Source organism: Sinocyclocheilus grahami, unplaced genomic scaffold, assembly GCF_001515645.1.
Source record: "Sinocyclocheilus grahami isolate Dianchi unplaced genomic scaffold, SAMN03320097.WGS_v1.1 scaffold459.1, whole genome shotgun sequence".
Classification (NCBI taxonomy): Eukaryota; Metazoa; Chordata; class Actinopteri; order Cypriniformes; family Cyprinidae; genus Sinocyclocheilus; species Sinocyclocheilus grahami.
Window position 1 is genome coordinate 260080 of NW_015505638.1, and position 21514 is coordinate 281593.

A 21514-nucleotide genomic window follows, 5' to 3' on the forward strand; every position below is an offset into this window, starting at 1 on the left:
CCATCACACAGGGCGTCCCACCACACACACACACACACACACACACACACACACACACACACACATGCAATCAGCGGTTGCATGGGCACCGTGTCCGAGCAAGTCTGCATTTAAATTGAACTGACCCCTCTTGGCCCGATGCCCCTTCCCTTAGTGTCTCTCCCTCGGCGTGAAATCAGATTTGTGCACGGCGCTGGCTGGTGTCTGTCGAACAGTAAGGTGATTTATCAGGAATGCAAAGAGCATGCAGAAACAATCTTTATTGCATCCATTTCCTGCTTGTCAGCCGGGATCATGTTGGCTGTTTATTAAAGGGCTGGTACGGCACGGTGCCGGCGCAGAGCAGGTGAGAAGAATGTGTCTCGATGGTGTGATAGATTGGCTGCTCCCCTGCCGTGACAGCAGCTGGATGGATTAAACAGCGGGAGGGAGGAAGGAGGAGAGAACAGAGAGGGAAAAAAATGCTGACTCTGACATTCACCCCGTCACAAGAATTTTTACATGGCTGGCAAGTGTCATTCCGACCAAAACACAACACCGACAATGAGCTGTGAAAGCACTCGTACACAATCACACTTCAGTGATGTAGTTCGGAGGTTCTAATTGTTTATTGGTGAATTATCCTAATTTGTGTTTTTGTCTTAAAATATCTATTTCCCTAAACAAGATCAATTCACTTGAGATGCAAACCGAAAAACGATCAATTTACTTGAGATGCAAAATTGTGTAAGAAGACTTTTGTCCCAAGAAAATACAAAAATAATATTATTTTTCTAACACTATCTATATTATACTCACAAATTTTTTTATTTTAAGAGATTCTTAATATCAGTTAATGAAATTTGAGGTCAGTAAAACTTTTTAAATGATTTTGAATGAAGTCTTTTATGCTCACTAGTACTGCATTTATTTGATTAAAAATATAATAATATTGTGATTTTTTCATTACAATTTAAAATAACAGTTTTCTATTTTAATATATTAAAAATGTAATTGATTCCTGTGATGTAATTTTCAGCAGCCATTAGTCCAGTCTTCAGCGTTACATGGTCCATACAATCATGCTAATATGCTCATTTGGAGCTCAAGAAACATTTCTTATTATTATCCATGTTGAAAAATGTTTGCCCTTCTTAATATTTTTTATTTTATTTATTTATTGTTTTTTGGAAACTGATTTGTTATTTTTTTTTTTAGGATTTTTATGAATAGAAAGATCAAAAGAACAGAAATGATTGGAAACAGATTTTTTTTTTAACTTTTGAACTTGAAAAAAAAACTAGCAACACCCTAGCAACCAACCCTAACCTCCAGAAACAGCAACACGGTTATTAAAAAAAGAAAGGGAAAAAAAAGAATTATGACACACAGTATTCTTATCTAATTCCATACATCCCTGTCAATGTTAAACTAACCTCCCCATTTGCCTACATGTGACTGCGTCACCTCCAAAGTGCACATGAAAACGTTAACACAGAAATGTGTATCAAACATTGGACTGTCTGTTCTGATTAAACCATTTGTCTTCAGCTGCTATTTTGTTCAGGCTTTGCAACAGAAGATCTGAAAGAAAAGATAATCCTACTTTGCCTTCCATTGTCATATCCCGAAGGGCGGAGGTTAGCTTAAGACGACACACCTCCCACTGACACCACTGAGTCTCTGCGCAGGTGTCTTTGTGTGTGTACCGATCCTGTTCTGAATCATGATTTGTAGCTAAGAGATGTACGGCACAGACATGCAGTGACAGCACGATGGCAAATCAATACAAGCATGTGTGTGTCAGGGGTGTTTTCTCCGAGGGGGAAAGGGAAACAGAGACCCTTTCACTCAGGACAAAAATAAATAATATATTTAAAATAACATATAAATATAAAATAATAAATAAGAGCGACACCACTGGATAAAGTTTCAGAGGGAGGCAGCTTACCTTGACAGGAGGCCTCCATACGACTATCAATGAGTTACATGCAACCAGTCCACAGATCGGCCTGAATGAGTCAAACTGAAAATGAACAGAATAATTACAATATTTATACTATAACTACAACACAACTCGCCTGGACATCATCCATTTTGGTCATATAAAAATGACCTTGGTTTTTTTATAGTATGTTAATATAAGTATATAAAATATATTATTGGTTGCTTGTTGATAAGTGTAAGGTAAATGTCGTTGCATACTCCTGGAAACTGTAAACATCAGATGGATCTACATTGAGCTAAAAACCCAAATCCATTTTGAAATTCAACTACACCCCACTGATGTGTTTTTGTGTGTGAGATCTCTTACCACACAGACATTGTGAAACAAAAAAAAGCCTTGCTCTCTCTCTAACCATTAGCTGATTAATCTGTTCATTAATCTATCCCTTGTGCATAAAATTATGATGTGTAACAATACACAATTTCAACAGTAATGAGTGTCACTAGTTATTAAAGTAAGAATTGTTTTGATTTTATTTTTTATTTTAACTTGAAATGACAATTGCCAAAAGCTTATATAATAATGGGCTTATTCATATGTATGAATACACTCACCTCTTCCAATAGGAAAAGGACTTGAAGTCAATACCATATTGACATCATATCAAATCAGATCAATATCAAATTCAAGACATAATAGACCTAGTGATGGAAAAAACTGAAGCTGTATACAAACAAACAATCACTTCACATACACACAAACAAGCACACACACATACACACAGAGAAAGACATTAGCATGCACACACACTCACACTCTTTACAAACATTCTCACTGGCACACAGACACATATTAGAACATACACCTGAGAGACACACAAGCCTCTATAACCATGTGCATGCAAATTTTCCTGTCAAACACATAATACATAAATGTGTACATAAAACACACAAAATAAAACATTTAATATTTAAAAACGAAGAAAGATGAAGCCACATTATGAATTAAAAGATTATCAAATGTACGTAATGATAACATTAAAATACATAACTTAATCATTTACACTTACTGACGTTTCTACTCCAACAAAACTCATGATTTAAACTTAAATAATTTTCACCATATATGGTTCCAGTTAACAAATTAATAGGTTTTAACAATAGCATTTTTAGGTTAATGTTTTGGTTAAAATTTAAATATTATAATTTTTTTGACACATTAGCACATGCATACACACTCACACACCTGCACCTGACGCATCACCTCGCTTCACACGTACTCAAGAGGCAGGTCAATTTGATTCAGTCGGAGGAACGTGGAGCAGTTTTGGTTCTTGATTACATTAGATGGAAAAGAGAGGGATGGAGGAAGAAAAGTATCGAGAGTGGCCAGCTCAGGGAAAATAATATATTTCATTGTGATATCAAAATCAATAAGCATCGACTGAAAGGTGGCTAAAGGTGATGTGTGTGTACATGATCCTTCAGGCTTCAAAGACTTGCTGTCAAATGGCTCTGAAGGGGGGGGGGGCAGCGATGAAGAAAGAGAGTTAAACAGGTAAATAGAAAGGGGAAGGGAAGAAGGAAAAGGTGGCAGAGTGCAAATCAGAGTGTAAAAGGAGGGAACAGGGAGGGAAGACAGAGAAAAAGAGAGAGGTGCAGAATTCCCGCCTGGTGGGATCAATACAGTGAGGTGGAGTAGAGCACAATAGCTCCAGCCCCAGATGAGAGGTCCAGTGAAGCAAGTCTAATGCTGCCGCCCACCTTCCCCTCGCTCCCGACCCGTTTAGTATGCAGAGCTACCGACGAACCCCCCGCAACCCCATTGGTCCTCTGCCCGCATGCTACTCAGCCACACATGCAGTCACTTCCACCAGGAAAACAGCTCTTGTGGAGCAGAATTCCTCTGCTCTTCACTGGCAATGCGCGCACACACACACACACACACTCACATTCCAGCTGAAAACACAAAAGCAAACACACACACACATACTCCTCCGTTTTTATCAGCACTTGAGAGTACCCAGGCCTCAATTAGTTCTTGATGAATGAGCCCATAAGATGCTGCTTTCTCATTTCCCCCCGTAGCTTGATATTCCAGCAGCCATTATGGGCGCAGCTCTCATTGTACTGTGAGTGAGAGGAGATCAGGCTGACTGAAATGTACCTTCACTCAAGCAGAGACACAGAGAGAGAGAGAGATAAATGGAGGAAGAAAAACTCTTGTTCTAGTATTTTTAACTCTTTTGATTCTTCAAACTATCCCTTTATATAATTATTTATTTCTCCTTTTCCAAAATCTTTTTAGAAAGCCTCTTTTTTAACTTTCAAGTACAAGACTGATGTGTGTGAATGCCTAACTCTATGCAGTGGTCAAAACAAGATTTTCAGCACGTATCTACAGTAATTCAAATGGTCGCTGAGAATTTCATAGCAGGACAAGTGTCAAAAAATGAAGAAGAGAGATTTTGTATTAGTAGAACTGAGAGCTCAGAACAATCTCACTATATGGCGTTCTATATCTGATGTATAATGTTACCTTTAGCTGGATTTATGCATCTTTGAACTGTAATTGATACAGTGCAGGTTATTCAGGGGCCAAAATTAACACGTGCCATGAGACTCAAATAGCTTTGGTGTGCAGAAAAAACTATAAGTAAACCATTTGAAGGTTGACTTCCCAAAAAGGTGGCTGTTAATGTTGCAGAAAATTCACCTTTAAATCACCTTTTATATGATGTGAACAAATTATACCAGATATACAAATGGTTTACCTAAGAACAACTAGCTTGTTTAGAAGAAATTAATTGGCTGACATAAGCCTGGGGTTTAGCCAGGAGGACAAAAATACAAAACTAAATCAAGATGGCGATTACGACAAGTGTAGTAGGAATGTGTTCTAATGAAATAATGCAAGTACGGTTTTGTGGAAAGTAAATATTTAAGAGGAAACATTTCTAAAACCTTGATATCTGTCTGTATGTATGTATGACTGAAAACATTCCTGAAGCACCTTCACCCATTTCACAAACATTTTAAATGATCTTTCATCTATCGCTCTCTCTCTCTCTAATGTGTTCATGTGAATGCAGGCAACTAAAACACCTTATTTTTCACACAGAACAGAACAACTTTCACACGTAGTGTTTCTGTCACAGAACAACACATGTCAAACAATCCTAAACTTTCACTGCATTCCTGGTTGGGATCCCTTCATAAACTGCTTCACAAATTCAGAGAAACCACAGGAACATGGAGAACAGCAAAGACTGAGAGAGGAGGAGGATGAGTGAGGGGGTCGTTTAGCTTTGGCCAACAGTGTAACAATTAATGAGCATTAGGTAATAATGTTACTTATTTTATTTATTTACATTTACTTAAATTATAAATATAGCAAATTATTTATTTAAAAATAATTACAATATTTTTAATACATTTAATTTATATTGACAAATCCCATGTTGGGAGAAAAAAGGGGACATATTTAAGGTGACCAAGCATGATGGTTATTGTGGGTCAATAGAATGCGTGTCGTGCATGCAGTGACATGACAAATGTTTTAAACACTGAAAATCAACCTGAATGCTTTGTTATTTGTGGTGAAAAAATTAACAAAATTTTGAGCTAATAAACTTATATATATTGTCCATATATATATATATATATATATATATATATATATATATATATAAATATAAAAACTGAACAAAACATCTGATAGTCTGATAGTTTTTACAAATAAACAGTACTTCTAATGTACAAAAAAAGTCAGCCAGCAGTGAGAAAAAGTAACAACATATTACTTTTCATAAAACGTCACTCCAATTGCATATACTTAATAAGTAACACAATTTTGTAACACCCAGATCCGAAAATTACAAACTCTATGTGGGTGACCATTCACCAGTACAGCAGCACTAATAAACAGTGCGCTTAAGAGTTCGACAAGAAGGGGGGGCTGTCTGTCTTCACTCTTGAACAGAGCTTCAAAATAAACCTCACACAAAGAAAGACAGACAGAGAGAGAGAGAAAGACATTAGTCCGCACCTACTCTCTGAACTAATACAATAGCTGCACAACACAAAAGAGACCTCGCTTGAAATGCCAGCCTTCAATATGCACCCAGCCAATCTGATATTTAACACGAGAGTTTGGAGATTTATTTTTGTTTTGTGCGCTGATGTTGAACAGATGAATTGGAAGGAAAGAGAGAGAATGAGAAAGAGAAAGAGCGAGAGAGGGAGAGGGAGCACAGATGAGTCTAACTAAACACAATAGATAAATACGGCGTAGCAGGGGAGCTGCTGTCAGGGGAGCAGTGCTGCTTTGTAGTGGAGAAGAAAAGATCTCTGGCAGATGAATGGACCCAGCGTCCAGCGGCGGGACTGACCCGGGGGAATCCACAGCCTCACCCACCCACTGAGGGGGCTCACGCTGGGGGAGGCAGGAACTGCGAGTTTGTGTGTGTGTGTGCACTCTAAAAAATGCTGGGTTGTTTCAACCCAACTTTGGTTCAAATATGGACTAACCCATCCGTTGGGTTAAATTTTTACATTAAATTTTTACCCCTAAAGTTGGGTTAGTCCATATTTGACCCAAAGATGGGCTGAAACAACCCAGCATTTTTTAGAGAGAGAGAGAGAGAGAGAGAGAGAGAGAGAGAGAGTGTGTGTGTCTGGGAGAGAACTGCATGAACTATGCATATATGAACTACATATATCAATGTATATATTATATTGTTTTCATTGTTGTACTTTTAAATATTTAATAATAATATTTCAAATGACAGCATCACAAACACATGAGCTGAACCCCCAATGACAATTACAAAGCTGGTCCATTCACTTCCAGGAGAGGAAAGCTCCCACTGTGCCAAGAGGATTTTTTTTGTGCGTGTACTAAGGTATGTGTATGTGAGGGGGACCTGTCAATCACACATTTCTGTAGAACATCAGCTTTCAGTGATGGAATGGCTTTCTCTTTATCACTCACACAGAATGTGATCAGGCCACTGTGCTCACACATTCCAGCCCTTACAATGCAGCCAAGCTCAGACGCTTTGATTCAAGCTCACTACAGAGGCCCAGTAATGCCTCACAGACCCCGCATAAACTTAGTATCTCCCTTTTCTGGGAATGTTTTAATCTAAAATATTTTAACTGCATAGCCTGAATTTGCATGGCACTAAAATCTGTCATCGTTGTTCATGGGACCACAGAAGTGTTTGAGCTAATCACCTGTGCCTTATCACAGGAAATTACATCATGACGATGCTGACTGGCTGATGGCACCACAAGAAAGCACAGTCCCAAACCTTTTACTAGTGACTATGATGAGTTCAAAGGCAGCAGAATGGGGAGATATACATATATTTATATACAGCATGTTGATTACAAATACAATTATTTGTCCAGTCATTACTCCAGTCTTCAGTGTCACATGATCCTTCAAAAATCATTCTAATATTTGATGTTTAAGTAACATTTTGTATTATTATCAATGTTGAAAATGGTTGCGCTGCTTAATAATTTTGTGAAAACCATAATGATTTATTTTCAGGATTCTTTGGTGATTTTTAAATGGTAATGTACTAGAACGACGTTCAATAACATGCAAATAAACATTATAATAACTTCTAAAGACACTTTTTGTCTAGTAAACAATTTACTCACCTGCATAATAATGTAATTAAATGATCTTCATTTGGCAGTGGTAATGCGTCGAAGAGCGTCATAACTTGTGAAGAGCTGCGGGCTGAAGCCACCCGAGAGAGTGCAGCACAACTAATAATGCAATAGATAAAAACAGACAGGACTAAATCAGTTCATCATCCTCCTTCCCCATCATCACAGTGCTTAATCTGTCAACGTGTGCTCTGTATGTGAATGCTGATTTGCTAGAGTAGTGAAAGCATCTGTAATGTTTTGTTTGTGGCCATAATAACATAGACATACACATGTATTTTCAAACCAAATAGGCTTGCCAAATTGTAGTGTTTTCTTTAACTCTTTCTCTTTCTGTCTAGACTCACCAAACTCTACAATCAGATGGAAAAACGAATGAGTGCATCAGTTTGGTGAATATGTAGGTGTGTGTGTGTGTGTGTATACAGTGAGATCAGGAGGTCTTTCCTTTCCACCCACTGGTGAAGGACCTCACTGAAATCCTCTCACACCGCTGATATGGAATACTGCTGCTGGATTAGCATATCATCAGCATATTATTACCATAACATTACCTCAGCTCAGTTTGTGTTGGTGTGTATGGACAAGGTATCTCCTCAAGAGATTCACATCCCCCCTCACCTCTTTAACTGTTTCTCCATCTTTTTTTCTCTCTACGTCGCTCTGTTTTTCTCCTCTGTCTCTCACGCAGAACCACGCTGGCAACAGCAGAGGGAAAGCGAGGCACCGCCAGAGTGATACAGGCACGTTCTTGTCTGCACAGAGAATGGAAGCTCGCCGCAGAGCTACGTGAGTAATCATACCCCTCTGAAAAACAGCGAAGACAAACACACACACATGCACATACTTCAGAAATAAACAACCACGTTCTCTCCCAGGTGCTTATACCGTTACCCACACCTTAATGTTATTAAAATGATCTCCGAAATATTGCAAAAAATACACTCAAACAGCCTGGTCTCGATATAATAACCTGGTAACTGGCTGTCAGTAAGCGCTCATACATTCACAAATAGTAAACAAAACAAACAAAAAATAATAATACAATTCCAGTTAGTATCATGAATGCTAGTAGCCCTCGAATGACGCGTTTCATTTACGGTAGGTCTGCCAGTGCCTTCTCCAAACACACTTTCACTTAAAATGCCTTTTGAGAATGTAAGTGTCATAAAATAAAACTACCAAATTCGTATTCAGCTTTCTGGGCTGACGAGTCAAAATTCTAAGTAGCCTAATGTTAAGCATCTCATCACAGATGTAATACTGAAAAAAAATTGGTGGTGTTATTTCTGAAATCAGAGTGAGACATGCTGTGGACAATTAAAGTCACACTTATAAATGGATAAATGTAATTGGATTAATATTTCCATAGGAAATGTTAATCAAATGATCAAAAAACAATCAAAATCCAAAAAGTAAATAATTATTAAAAGATTTCTTAAATAACAAATAAATAAATCATTAAAAAACATACATTAATTTAAAAATAAAATAAATAAATATTAATAAAACCGTATTTTAAAAAGCTGAAAATGAATTAATACATTTTTGGTTAAAAAATTAAATTTAAGTTTAAATTTTTTTTTTGGATGGATGGATGGATGGATGGATAGATGCCACATTTGTATTGTTGATCCCAGGTAGAACTAGGCAAAACAGCCAATAATTTGGATTTACTCTTAAAGACTTTAATGGCCAACACAAATCAGCATTCTTTTTTTTTTATGATACTTTACACCTACGATTTCTGATCAGAATAAGCAAGTGCCCATATGCTTTTAAATAAGCATCCTACACATAAACACAAACATACACTGATTGAGGGCAGTGCTGAGCTTTGATGTGTTAAGCAACCTGAGTAGGTGAAGGTGGGTTTAATGGCCCCGTTGATGACCAGGCCACGACTCGTTTGTTTTCTGTCCTCTCCAGCTGACACAAGCTCTACACCACAACCCAATCAAAGATCTGGACCACAAAAGACTCCCTCTTTTTGTTTTCTTTTCAATTAGACTCAATTAACATCAGCCGAAGGAGCAAGAGACAGTGTAAGTGAGAGAGAGAGGGAGAGAGAGAAAAGAGTTATTCCACTTTCATGTTTATTAGAGAGACATAAGCGGTTCCAAACCTTAGAAAGCGGCCAACCTATACAGCAAAAGACATTCTGAAATTTTCAACTCAACTTTTCAACTCAAATTTCTGAGAAATTTCATGAGTAAAAAGATCTATTGTCAACTGAATTATAAAGCACAGCTCACAAAGTCACTTTCAAACCAAGCAGCTTTCTGTTGGTCGACGCAGTAAATTCACATGACCAACTTGAACTCGAGCAAGATCTGCATGGGGAAATCTTTCAACCTCAGTTCAATTTAAGTTCTCAAATGTGCAGATTCCTATTGAAATGACTTTTTTGACCTCAAAATTCACCTAACAATGGTACACATGAGTAGACCTTAAGGCAGCATAGCATGTATCCTTCATAGAGGGGAAGTCGTGGCCTAATGGTTAGAGTCGGACTCGTAACCCAAAGGTTGCGGGTTCGAGTCTCGTACCGGCAGGGATTGTAGGTGGTGGGGGGAGTGAATGTACAGCGCTCTCTCCCACCTTCAATACCACGACTGAGATGCCCTTGAGCAAGGCACCGAACCCCCAACTGCTCCCCGGGCGCCGCAGCAAAAATGGCTGCCCACTGCTCCGGGTGTGTGTTCATGGTGTGTGTGTGTTCACTGCTGTGTGTGTGCACTTTGGATGGGATAAATGCAGAGCACTAATTCTGAGTATGGGTCACCATACTTGGCCACATGTCACGTCACTTTTTCATTTTATTCAAGACCAAAAACATTGGAAAAAAGTATTCATTTTAATTTACCATGTATTATTTAATCCAGTATTTGTGTGTGGTGTACTGTACTTTTTTGTAACATGCTAATGTCCAACCCTTTTGGAATCAATTGTTTAAGTTCCTGTCAATAGCATTCACAAGCTAAATGTCCTATTGCACAGATTCCTGTTGAAATGACTTTCAACCATGAACATTCGCCCAACAATGTTAAATGTGACTGCACCTTAAGGTAGCACAGCATGTATCCTTGAAATGGCAATCCCATAATGCACATTTCATTCGATATCAAAAAGTATAATTCAAAAAAAGAATTAATTTTAATTTAACATTTATTATATTATTCAATATTTGTGTGCTACATTTTTGCTAATGTCCAGCTCTATTGTAATCAATTGTGCACTTATGCATTCCAAAATTGTAGACTTAATAGGCAGGTGACTATATTGTAGACTGCAAAGTAACTCACTAGGGTTTGAAACAGCTAAAACTCACAAAAAAAAATACCTGCTTTGCGCTTCAGTGTATGTGTCTTTTTGCGTGTTTGCATTGTCTGTAACTGGCAGAGATATACTATAATTCACTTTTTAATTACAAATGACAGTAATAATAGCTTCTACGCAGTAGATTATGTCAAGTGTTTTGTTGTGCTGGCTGATGTAACGTACACATAGTTCCAGATTGTGCATTTAAAACAAAAGCACCAGAATACTAGAGTGCTCAACAACTCTTGGGTTTGAACTTCTACATGTGAAAGGCTCCCAAAAGGTCCAAAAGCTTGTTTATTTTTTTTTTAAGTAGGACATGATAATTCATGTGAAGGGCCATTGGTTTGGTCCGTGATGCTTGCAGCGCTGTGGACATTTGGCTAAGTTCCCACAGCAACCCATTAGCAGAATTCCAGCAATAAACACAATTCAGGCCAAACGGCAGAGGACGGGACGGCGCTCACCCAATTACATACCCTTCCAAAAACATCCCACAGTTAAAAAGATCCTCTTCAGAATGCAAAATAGAATTAGGAAGACGGCGATGTGCTGCCAGGACTCAGGAACGGCGACTGTGTCAATGTTGCTTAAGCTAAATTAGAGCTCCTTCTGCTCTCTGCCACACACACAGTGAGAACAGCATGATCTCACTGTCTGTCTGGCTACAAAAAGCAGCACTGCACACACACACACACAGACTAATGGGCATTTGATTAGACAGAAGCTCGTGCCTTCCAGTGATCAATAAGAATGATAGAGAGCTAATACGTCTATGTCTGGGTCGGGACGCAGTGCAGTTTAATGGCAGAGTCTACAGGGAGAGCGTTCACCATGCTGCTTGCTGAACAAGGGCAATTGACCATCCCGTCTATAACAGTGACCTCTTCACTGGCCAGGCATACATCATTAAGAGGTGACAGACACCCTCAGTCACACTCACACTGTCACGCGTGAGAGGTTACGACACACAGTTACAGATGGGAATAAAATCAGCGTGTGTCTGGAGTGGGTGGGAACCAGATGAGACAAATACGGGTTCTGCATTTTGTCTTTGGGGTGTTTAGCCGTTCTGAGGCTCAATTAAATTTGGGATGTCCCGAATGATGTTTTTACCAGCCTTTCTGACACTCTTATTGATAGGAAGAGGGACTCAACTCACATTGCTCAAATGAGCAACACTAGCTTAACATGTCAAACCACGTCCTAAGTGCTTAGCCACAGGTCCAACAGAGATTTTCTTGTTAAAGGGATAGATCACCAAAAAGCATGTTGTTACACACCTGTATGGCTTTTCTTCTTCTGTATAAAACAAAAGAAGAAAGTTTTTTTGCCCATACAATGAAAATCAATGGTCACCAAAATGATTTGGTTACCAACAACCTTCAAAATATCCTTCTTTTTTTTGTGTTCTGCAGAATGAAATAATTCATACCGGTTTAGAACGACATAAGGGTGAGTGAACTATCCCTTTAACACTAGGTGTAAACATCCCAATCCAATAGACAGCGCAAAGTAGAGGTGTAAAACAAAAAGGCCAAATCATTTTGTGATCCAATCACTTGAACTACAAAAAACAACTTAAAGTTTGCCCATTACATAGGAAGTAGATGATAATTTGAATATTTTGGAAAAGCTCATGCATATATAGACTATGAAACAATTTTATAATTTCTATCCAATAATTATGATGATGTTATAATGGGCCAATATGAAATTTATATACCATTTGGTGTAAAAATGTGTTAAAAAAAAAAATAATAATTCAACTAAAACACTCAAAAATTATTTATAGTTTTAAGTGCTAAAAGTAGACATTATAATTCAAGTCTATTTTGTTTAATTAGCGTTTAGCATTAAAAAAAATAAATAAATAAAAATACTGCACAATATGTCATGCATTCCAAATACAGACTGTGGAGAACATCTTCAGTATGCAGTGACACAGATAATTAACTCTAAATAAAAACATCTGAACGCAAATGAATAAATTTAACTGGATATGAAACATGGATATCTAAATTGACTGACTATATTACCAGTATTTTTTTCTGAGGTTTTCATTTTCTATGCGTTATCAACATGTAGTCATATACAGTATTGATGCTGATGTATGAGGGCATGAAATCAGAGGCCCTCCCTTCGACCCCTCAATCATATGTGGTCACAGGAGACACATTTGAGATGGATGTTATTACCAGGTGTAAACATAATGTGTCCATAATGAGCACATGTGTTCAGATCAACCGAAACCAATGATAATGCCAGGTGTAAACAGGGTTTTCAATGCCTCCAACTACATTCTGTACAACATTCACAGTTATATGTACACTCTAAAAAATTGTAAATAAAACAGATTTTACAAGAAAACACTATTTCAATCTTTCAAAATTTCACATTTAATTAAATGCGTCACTTGCCGTAATTATTTGTGAAATTTACAAGCAATTTCTGAGGGAAAATTTTCCCAGTGTAGTCTTAATTGTTGTGGACATTTACATTAACAGAGACAGACAAAAAAAGTACAGGAAATATTCCTCAAACACACGTCAACAACATCTGCATGTCAAATTCGGTTTCTTTAACATGTAGAAGTAATAATCAATGAAATAATAATTAATTTATTAACAAATACCCAAAAATTCTGTGTGCTTGTGTAAAGAGAGACTGAAATATATACATGTGTATGCTTAGATGGCGAGAAAGGTGACTGAAAGATGTAGGGCACAGCTGGATAAACGCTGAGAGACGAAGAGAGAAAATGTGACATTGGTAAAGCAGTGAGACAAAGTGAGACGGCCAGAAAGAGAGAGACACGCAGAGAGAGCGAGGGCGAGGACAGCCAGCTGCAGTGCTGTGATAGGACTCAGGCAGACACCGCGAGAGGAGCAGATATCACCGCTGACATTTCGGGCTCCGCTACCCCCAACAGCCCCCTGGGATCACAGCAACCATGCCACAGCCCTCCCTGTCAATCTCCCTGTGCCTGTCACTCTCCTTTTACTCACTCTTTCTCTTTCTCCCCATTATCTTCCGAGCAGCGTGCGTCCCTTCATCTGGACAGACCATTGATCCATATCACCCCTTCTGTCCCCATCCTCACCGGCCCACTCTTACTCGCCAGAGAGAGAGAGATAGTGAGGGAGAAAGAGAGAGAGAGATAGACTAAAAGGAGGAAAGGAAGGACAGGAGGGTCGGAGGACAGCGAAAGTGAGGAACACAAGGAGAGAGAAGCAACGGTCGAAGGTACTCTCGCCCTCTAAGTGTAGAGGAGAATGAATGAGGCAGAAAAAAGGGAAAAAAGAAAGGATGAAATAGAGAGGGGATCCAACGTGCCCTCACCCTCACCCTCCTTCTCCTCGTTGGTTCCCTGCGCTCTGTGTTGCGGTGCTCGCTCTATTGTGCTAGCTTTCAGAAGTGCTCAGTTTGAGTGGCAGGCCGTCACAGATCAGCTCCCTGCTAAAGCATCCTGGCAGGCCGGGGTGACGGGCCAGGAAGGGATCTAAGTGGGTTTATCAGCACCTCTTAACGCCTCTCCAGCTCCCTGACACAAAAGAGAGGGGTATTAAACATCTAAAGCAAACCAAAAAGCGTGAAAGCTCCTTATAGGGCCTCCGGATTGTGGCTGTGCCTGGGATCTAAAAAAAAAGAAGAAAAGAAGAATAGGAAAAAGAATGACATAAAAAATAAAAACAACCAAAAATGTAATAAATGACACACAAGGCAATGGGAGAATTGGGCGGACAACGTTGTCATTTTGGACAATCACATGTCAATGAAGAATAAGCATGGCTGTTGATATAAAACTAATGCAAAATTAACAACTGATGCCATAATTAAGAATTTTCCTACTATTGGAGGAATTTAAGCATTAAGTAAAAACCTATTTATCAATTACGCAGACAGTTGCTACTACAGTTAAAGTGAGTCTCCAAACCACACTTAAGGGCCAATCACACCAAAGATGATGACTATAACGATAAAATTGAATAATTGTTCTAATTCAATGAGAATAGCGAAGTCCACACAGCTATAAAAATAATGAGACAGAACAATTGTTTCCAGCTGATGAATGATAAAAACACTGACAGCCAATCAAACTCCACTTCAAAGAGCTTGAGGATTTAAAGCGGCAGACAATAATAAACAAATTGTTATCACCCGTTGGTGTGGACGCTAATACAGTTATTGTTAGTTAACATTAGAGTTATCATTCTTGTTAGTTTTAAGGCATTGGATTTGTTGTGTGAGAACAATTTTTTCTCATTGAGAAAGCGTTGATGCTCGCATGGTCATGTGACAGGCATAACGAGCAGAACCAAGCAGCTCCCAATCATTTTTAAACACATTCAGAAAATCTAGCCATTCAGCTTGAATTCATGGTTTTACTCAGACTCCACAGCCCCAGATAAAACTGCCAAACAGTGTCATATAATGTCTTTGAGGGCAATAAATACAATTAAATTAAAGTTTATGCAAAAATGAAAATTGACTGTTAATTTACTCAACCTCAGGGCATCCAAGATGTAGGTGAATTTTTTCTTCAGTAGAAAAGTAAACAAGATTTTTAGCTGATCCTTGGGAATTCATAAAACGCAAGTCCATGGCTACCATCACTTTGAGACTCAAAGTTTATACAGGCAAGACAAAATTAATACCTGTGGCCCCTGACAAGATATTGAGGTCTTATGAAGCAAAACTATCAGTCTGTGCAAGAAACTAAACATTATTTACAACATTATTATCTGAACTGCAGAGTCTGGATAATTTTTTCCTCAGTTTGCAGTAGTAGAGTTGGTTGTTGCATGTGTGTGTGTGTGTTTGTTAGCATGCCCTGCTCCAGAGTTGACCCATATCTAAGTCAGGGGCTGGTGGGGGGGGGGTCCAACTCTATGTGTTTGTAAGCAAAAGGTCATGAAGAGGTTTCGGTGTGCCTGCAGGGGGTGTGATGCAGGTAAGAGAAGGACCATGAATCCGAGACCCAGTGCATCCCTCCTCCACGTCCCAGTCTGGAGGAAATAAAAACAAAAAATTTACAAACTACCTCAACTGTTTTTAGAAAAACTTTTCTGTCTGAGATGTTGCCTAGCAGTTATTGCATTGATTCTGGTGCCAATGTGGACATTGGATGTTCTAACTTGTGTCATTATCATTTCTCACTTTCCTTTTCATTGAAGTGGCAAAATAAAAATGCAAAAAAGAGCTTCAGTAGAAGCAGAACTGCTTCTGCGCTCGAATGAGTGTGTGTTTTTCTGGCCTTATCTCCATGTTACCTTTTGACTTTTCTCAGCTTGTGTTGGATGTGTTTCAGAGGCATGGTAATTACATAATTACTGCTGTAATTAGCACTGTGGTTGATTGGGAGAGAGCTCGGGGGAGGCCACCGCAGGTCAACTCAACATGGCTGTGTGCCTACACCTGACCGACAGCATTCCCACACAGTATCGCTCCATTTCCTCACACGTTTTTTCTGATAATAACTGTTTACACCAACACGTGGAGGTGGGTTCAAAGCCATAGCAAAACATATGTGAGATCTCCTTGTGTATAATAGCTCAGCCACAGCCAAGCTCACTGTTAATGTGGTTGTGAAACTCAATGAGCAAAGCTCGGCCACTTCAATGTGGAAGTGTTGTTCGTCTCTTCAACTCGGACGGCAAGTCTACGACAGTGAAGTCTCTGATATCGACAGCTCATTAGCAGACCTGACGTGTCTGAACTGATACACGGCAACTTGCCATATACTCCGTGGAAAGGAGAATTCTGAAACCCATTTAGACTTATAATGTGCACACTGGCTTCCATTTAAAGAATACTATTTATCCTTAAAACCTCTTAAAAAAAGTTTCCAAAACATAATGTGACAGGAGAACCAGATGACCTAGTACATTTTGCCAAAATGTGAAGTTGGAACACTTTGCATGGAATACTGTATCCCACAATGCAATGCCCTCAACCTGACCTTCCGAATTCCGTTGCGATGAGTAAACCAGAAGCTACAATTTTTAACATCTTGTTTTATCGCACTGCCAAAAAAAAACTGTTTAGACACATTGGTTTGCACAAATTGGTTTTAAAAAGCAAAATAATAATAAATATAGCATTTATCAATGAGATTACAATTGGACACTAAACTGAATTAAACATGCAATGCAACATAATGAGGTCATGTAACAAGAGTGAAGCAAACTACAGTTTGACATTTTATTGTTGTATACTCTTTTGCATTCTATTAATAAAACACTGATCCAGTACTGTACTGTACACTAATATTCGTATAGTCTATTTCTTTTGTACACTGGCCACCATCACCTGCAGAGAAAAATTCAGAGGAAGTCTAGCTCTCACAGTGAGGGCTTTGGCTGCTAGCCAGGTAACAGATTAATTGTGTTTGCCCCCTACACAGCGACAGCCAAGAAAAAGTGCTCCCTAACCCTATTACAATATTGACTAACTGTATACAAAAACAATTAAATGAATTCTATATACAAACAAACAAACAAACAAACCTGACTCTCTCAACTGAGGGATCTCTCCTCAGTATTAGGATCACAGCTGTAGGGTTTCAATGAGGAAAGTGCAGCATTACATCTACAGATCTCCAGTAAACAGCAAAGTATGAGGAAGTCACAAAGTCATGAATTCAACACTTCCAACTCACAATCTTGAAAATAAAGGTTATGTACAGCACTACCGGTTTAGGGAAAAAAACATCTTACCAAGTTTTCTATAGAGGACTTTGTTGGATATAGTAGAATTTGTTCTTAAGTTCTTAAAACTACAGTATAGGTTTTAAAGTCAATATTCAAAACGCATTCGCAACACATTTTACTTCATTAATCAAAAAATCTCAGAGTGAAACAAAGTATGAAAAAAAAAAGTATGCCAGGAACTAACTGAACCATGAAAAGTGGGCAATCTATACTATATTTAAATGTGTGTGTGTTAAATACTTTTATTTGTAACAATAATATTTTTTATTATTTATGGAATAACATGCACTGATGAAAAATATGGACTACTTTGAGTTTTACTTTTAGATTTAGCTTCTCACAGACATGAATACAAGATATAGTGTATGAGGAAAACACAGCAGCGCATCAAAATGGTTACACACATTGAGTGCATAGAGGATGCAGAAAATATGCAATAAATTCAGGGTGAATTTTTCTCAGTGGGTTCGTCACTGGTGTGGCATGTTGTAGGTTTTAGGGGTCTGAATTTAGGTATGCATGCAAGAGCCGGTTCACCCTCACCGGACTTCGCCATGGGTGACTGTTTCCTTGGAAACCCTTCCCAGTGCAGCAGTGTGGCGGGTTGGGTAGGGGGCTCAGTGCCTTAGAGTGTGCACGTGTGCATACAAACACACACACACACACACACACACAGATGGGATGAAGGAAGAATCGTCACACACACTAAACGCATGTCAGTCTGTGCGTCCTCCCTTCCTGACAGCTCAGCGTTGGTCTGGTTGAGAATCCCTACAAAAAAAAACTCATTTGCATAAACATGCCACCTAAAATTAAAAATCACACCTCTGTGTAAAGTTGTTTCGATGTGTCAAGATTTGATTTATTGGAGCATTCCAAATCATTCAACCATTTGTGTGCTTTTTGTTTCTACCTTTTAATTTGTGTTTTACTCTCCCTTCATAAATAACCAAGCACAGCTGTCTCTAGGAAAAAAATAATCCCTCTTCATTGTTTAGATTTTTTAATCTGACATTGACAGAAACACATTGGGGCCCAAAAGTCTGAGACCATTGGTGAAAAATCTTCTATTTTGCATTCTTTTCTTTTTTTTTTTACTACATTTAAAAAATTGCAAGTGAAATTTGCTGCAAACAATAAGTTGAAAAGTTGAATTCATAAATAATTTCAGAAGTGCATGAACTCCACAAATTTGTGTAAAATCTGATGACGACATTCAAAAAGAATATTGTGCCTCATTACCCTCTGTACTGTAAGTTAATGATCAATGACACGATCAATGTCACAAATTTGATTAGTAGCATAAAAATAGTTCAGAATCATAAACATTTCTTCTTCATTCTACGTTAAATGTTTCTTGGTTTTAAAATATATATATTTATTTAAATGAAAATAATAAAAAACTTACTAAATAAATAAAGACTTTTGGATCCAAATGTATAAATAGCTAAGTAGGTTAATTCTTCATATTTTTCTTAGAACTCAATAGATACAGTTTCCTATGATACGGACCTCTCTCTCGTTCCCCAGATCAAACACACTTGTTCATAGGAAAGAGGACGCGCCATGTCAGCAGTCTGAGGTAGCTGGGTGTTGTGAGATAGCTCATCAATAGAGCCTGCTCTGCATACTAAAGCAGCCTCTGGGCATAAAGAGTGCACTGTCCAACTTTCCAGCACATCTCCTGCTAAAATATTCAGTGCCCTTGCCATATAATCAAGTGAATGGCTGTGAACAATTATACATCTACTGTATATCTGCAACACCACAAGCAAATATATATATGCATATATTTAAAAAATTATTCAATCTATCATAAAGTTGTTATGAATCCAAATATATTTGTTTTTGGCTTCTGAATGAATACAAAAATAATCTTGTGGCCCAAAAACTGTTTTTGTAGTAGTTTAGTTGTAGACTAATAATATATATACAGTACATACAGTGGGGGAAAAAAGTATTTAGTCAGCCACCAATTGTGCAAGTTCTCCCACTTAAAAAGATGAGAGAGGCCTGTAATTTTCATCATAGGTATACCTCAACTATGAGAGACAAAATGAGAGAAAAAAAATCCAGAAAATCACATTGTAGGATTTTTAAAGAATTTATTTGCAAATTATGGTGGAAAATAAGTATTTGGTTAATAACAAAATTTCATCTCAATACTTTGTTATATACCCTTTGTTGGCAATGACAGAGGTCAAACGTTTTCTGTAAATCTTCACAAGGTTTTCACACACTGTTGCTGGTATTTTGGCCCATTCCGATTAGAGTCCTTCGGCCTGTCCCCATTTACACACTTGCAGTCTTGACCACTAATGTGCATGAGACAGATAGTATGTTCACTTACTGTCTCAGTCTGTCCCAGGTCTGAAAAATGCCAAAGCTCAGTGCCCTTAATGCACACTATATCCACACTATCTCTAATACCGCTTCGGAGTGGTATTTATGGCTAAGCATAGCCCATGAATTGTCATGCAAGAAACTTGGCCCGAAATTGTAAGATGTTGAGAAAACTTATCAGTGTAAATTAAATTAATTAGATATTACATATAATTTGATATTAAAGGGGTGATGCTTTTTTAAAAATCATTATTTGGTGTATTTGGTGTAACAGAATATGTTGACATGCTTTAATGTTCCAAAGAGAAAGGAAAACTTGAAATCGCACCATATGACCCCTTTAAAACATTTATTGGTGCAGAGACAAGTATTTTGATGTGTATTTTGTAACATGCTTGCAACTGTTTTTTATCGCCTTAATTAAAAGCACCACAATGACATTGTGCCAACTGTTACATAGAAACTACTGAAAAGTAATTTAGAAGTTTATTTTAAAGTGTTAAGTATTGAAAATCAAAATGTGCAAACAAAAAGCTTTACTTGCAACACTATGATGTAGTGTGTTTCATCATGTAATCAAAAGTTGCACACTTACAGTCTTCACGCCAAATATAGGAAATACGTCATGTAAGTAGACAAACGGTCAAGTGCAAAGACCACAAGTGTGGTTATTTGGACAAACCATCTGTGCTGCATTTGTAGGTGTCCGTTTTAAAAAGATAAACTATTAATTACCTTTTTTAACTGCGGTATATGAATAAGCATTTATTCTGATTTTATTTAATGTACACTTAAATTGTTTACGTTTATGGCTGTCTGCTAAGACTGCTAAGTTCAACCATTGTTCTTGAGCCAAAAAATTGGGTTCTGATCAAATTTTATCAAAGTATAGCATCTGAAGCCAAGTTAACTTTTTAGGAACTTGTATAGTTTAACTATAGCTTCCCCAACACTGGGCAGCTTACACGGTGTCCTTTTGTCAGTCCTGTATGATCAAATGTGAGGTTAAAGGTCAAATGGAAGCATAAGGGTAGTGCCGTACAAAAAGAGGGCACAAAATATCCACAGCAGACACACTCATGCATCCACACGCACCCCGTCTAGCCACATCAATCTTCAGGGTGGAGCTAAATCAATCCAGTGGCTTTCCTTTGACCCTTTCAAAGGTTTTTCATTTTCATTGCCATAGAGACCAAATCATATCAGCCAACTGGGAGAGTTCAAGCTAACTAATTGAAATCCGCATGTGTGCGGTACGCGAGTGTGTGAGTGCATCTCTGTTTGTGTGTCAGTGTCTCGCCGATTTCATCTTCCTTCAGTTTCATTCGCTCCCTATTCTCTGTCCCGAAGGTATATCAGTGAGAAGACTGCAGAGTAAATTGTCCCAAATTGAGTTCCCTCTCCTCGCCAGAGACAGGCCACATCTCCGCCGTTTAGAGGCAGCGGGGAAAAAAAAGCGAAAAACAATCTTGGCACAGTCAGGCTCTTAACAATTTTCTCTAATTTCCGTCTCTCTTGCTTTCTCT

At 38.2% G+C, this 21514-nt stretch overlaps 1 long non-coding RNA gene across 1 annotated transcript; it reads right to left on the reverse strand.

Moving 5' to 3' along the window:
• Window positions 1-290: 290 nt before the first annotated feature.
• Window positions 291-8409, reverse strand: LOC107552805 (uncharacterized). Its single transcript, XR_001604895.1, has 4 exons — window positions 8233-8409; window positions 7600-7710; window positions 1931-2005; window positions 291-405 (listed from the first exon to the last, which is right to left on the reverse strand). It is a non-coding gene; the product is annotated as an uncharacterized lncRNA (long non-coding RNA).
• Window positions 8410-21514: the final 13105 nt, after the last annotated feature.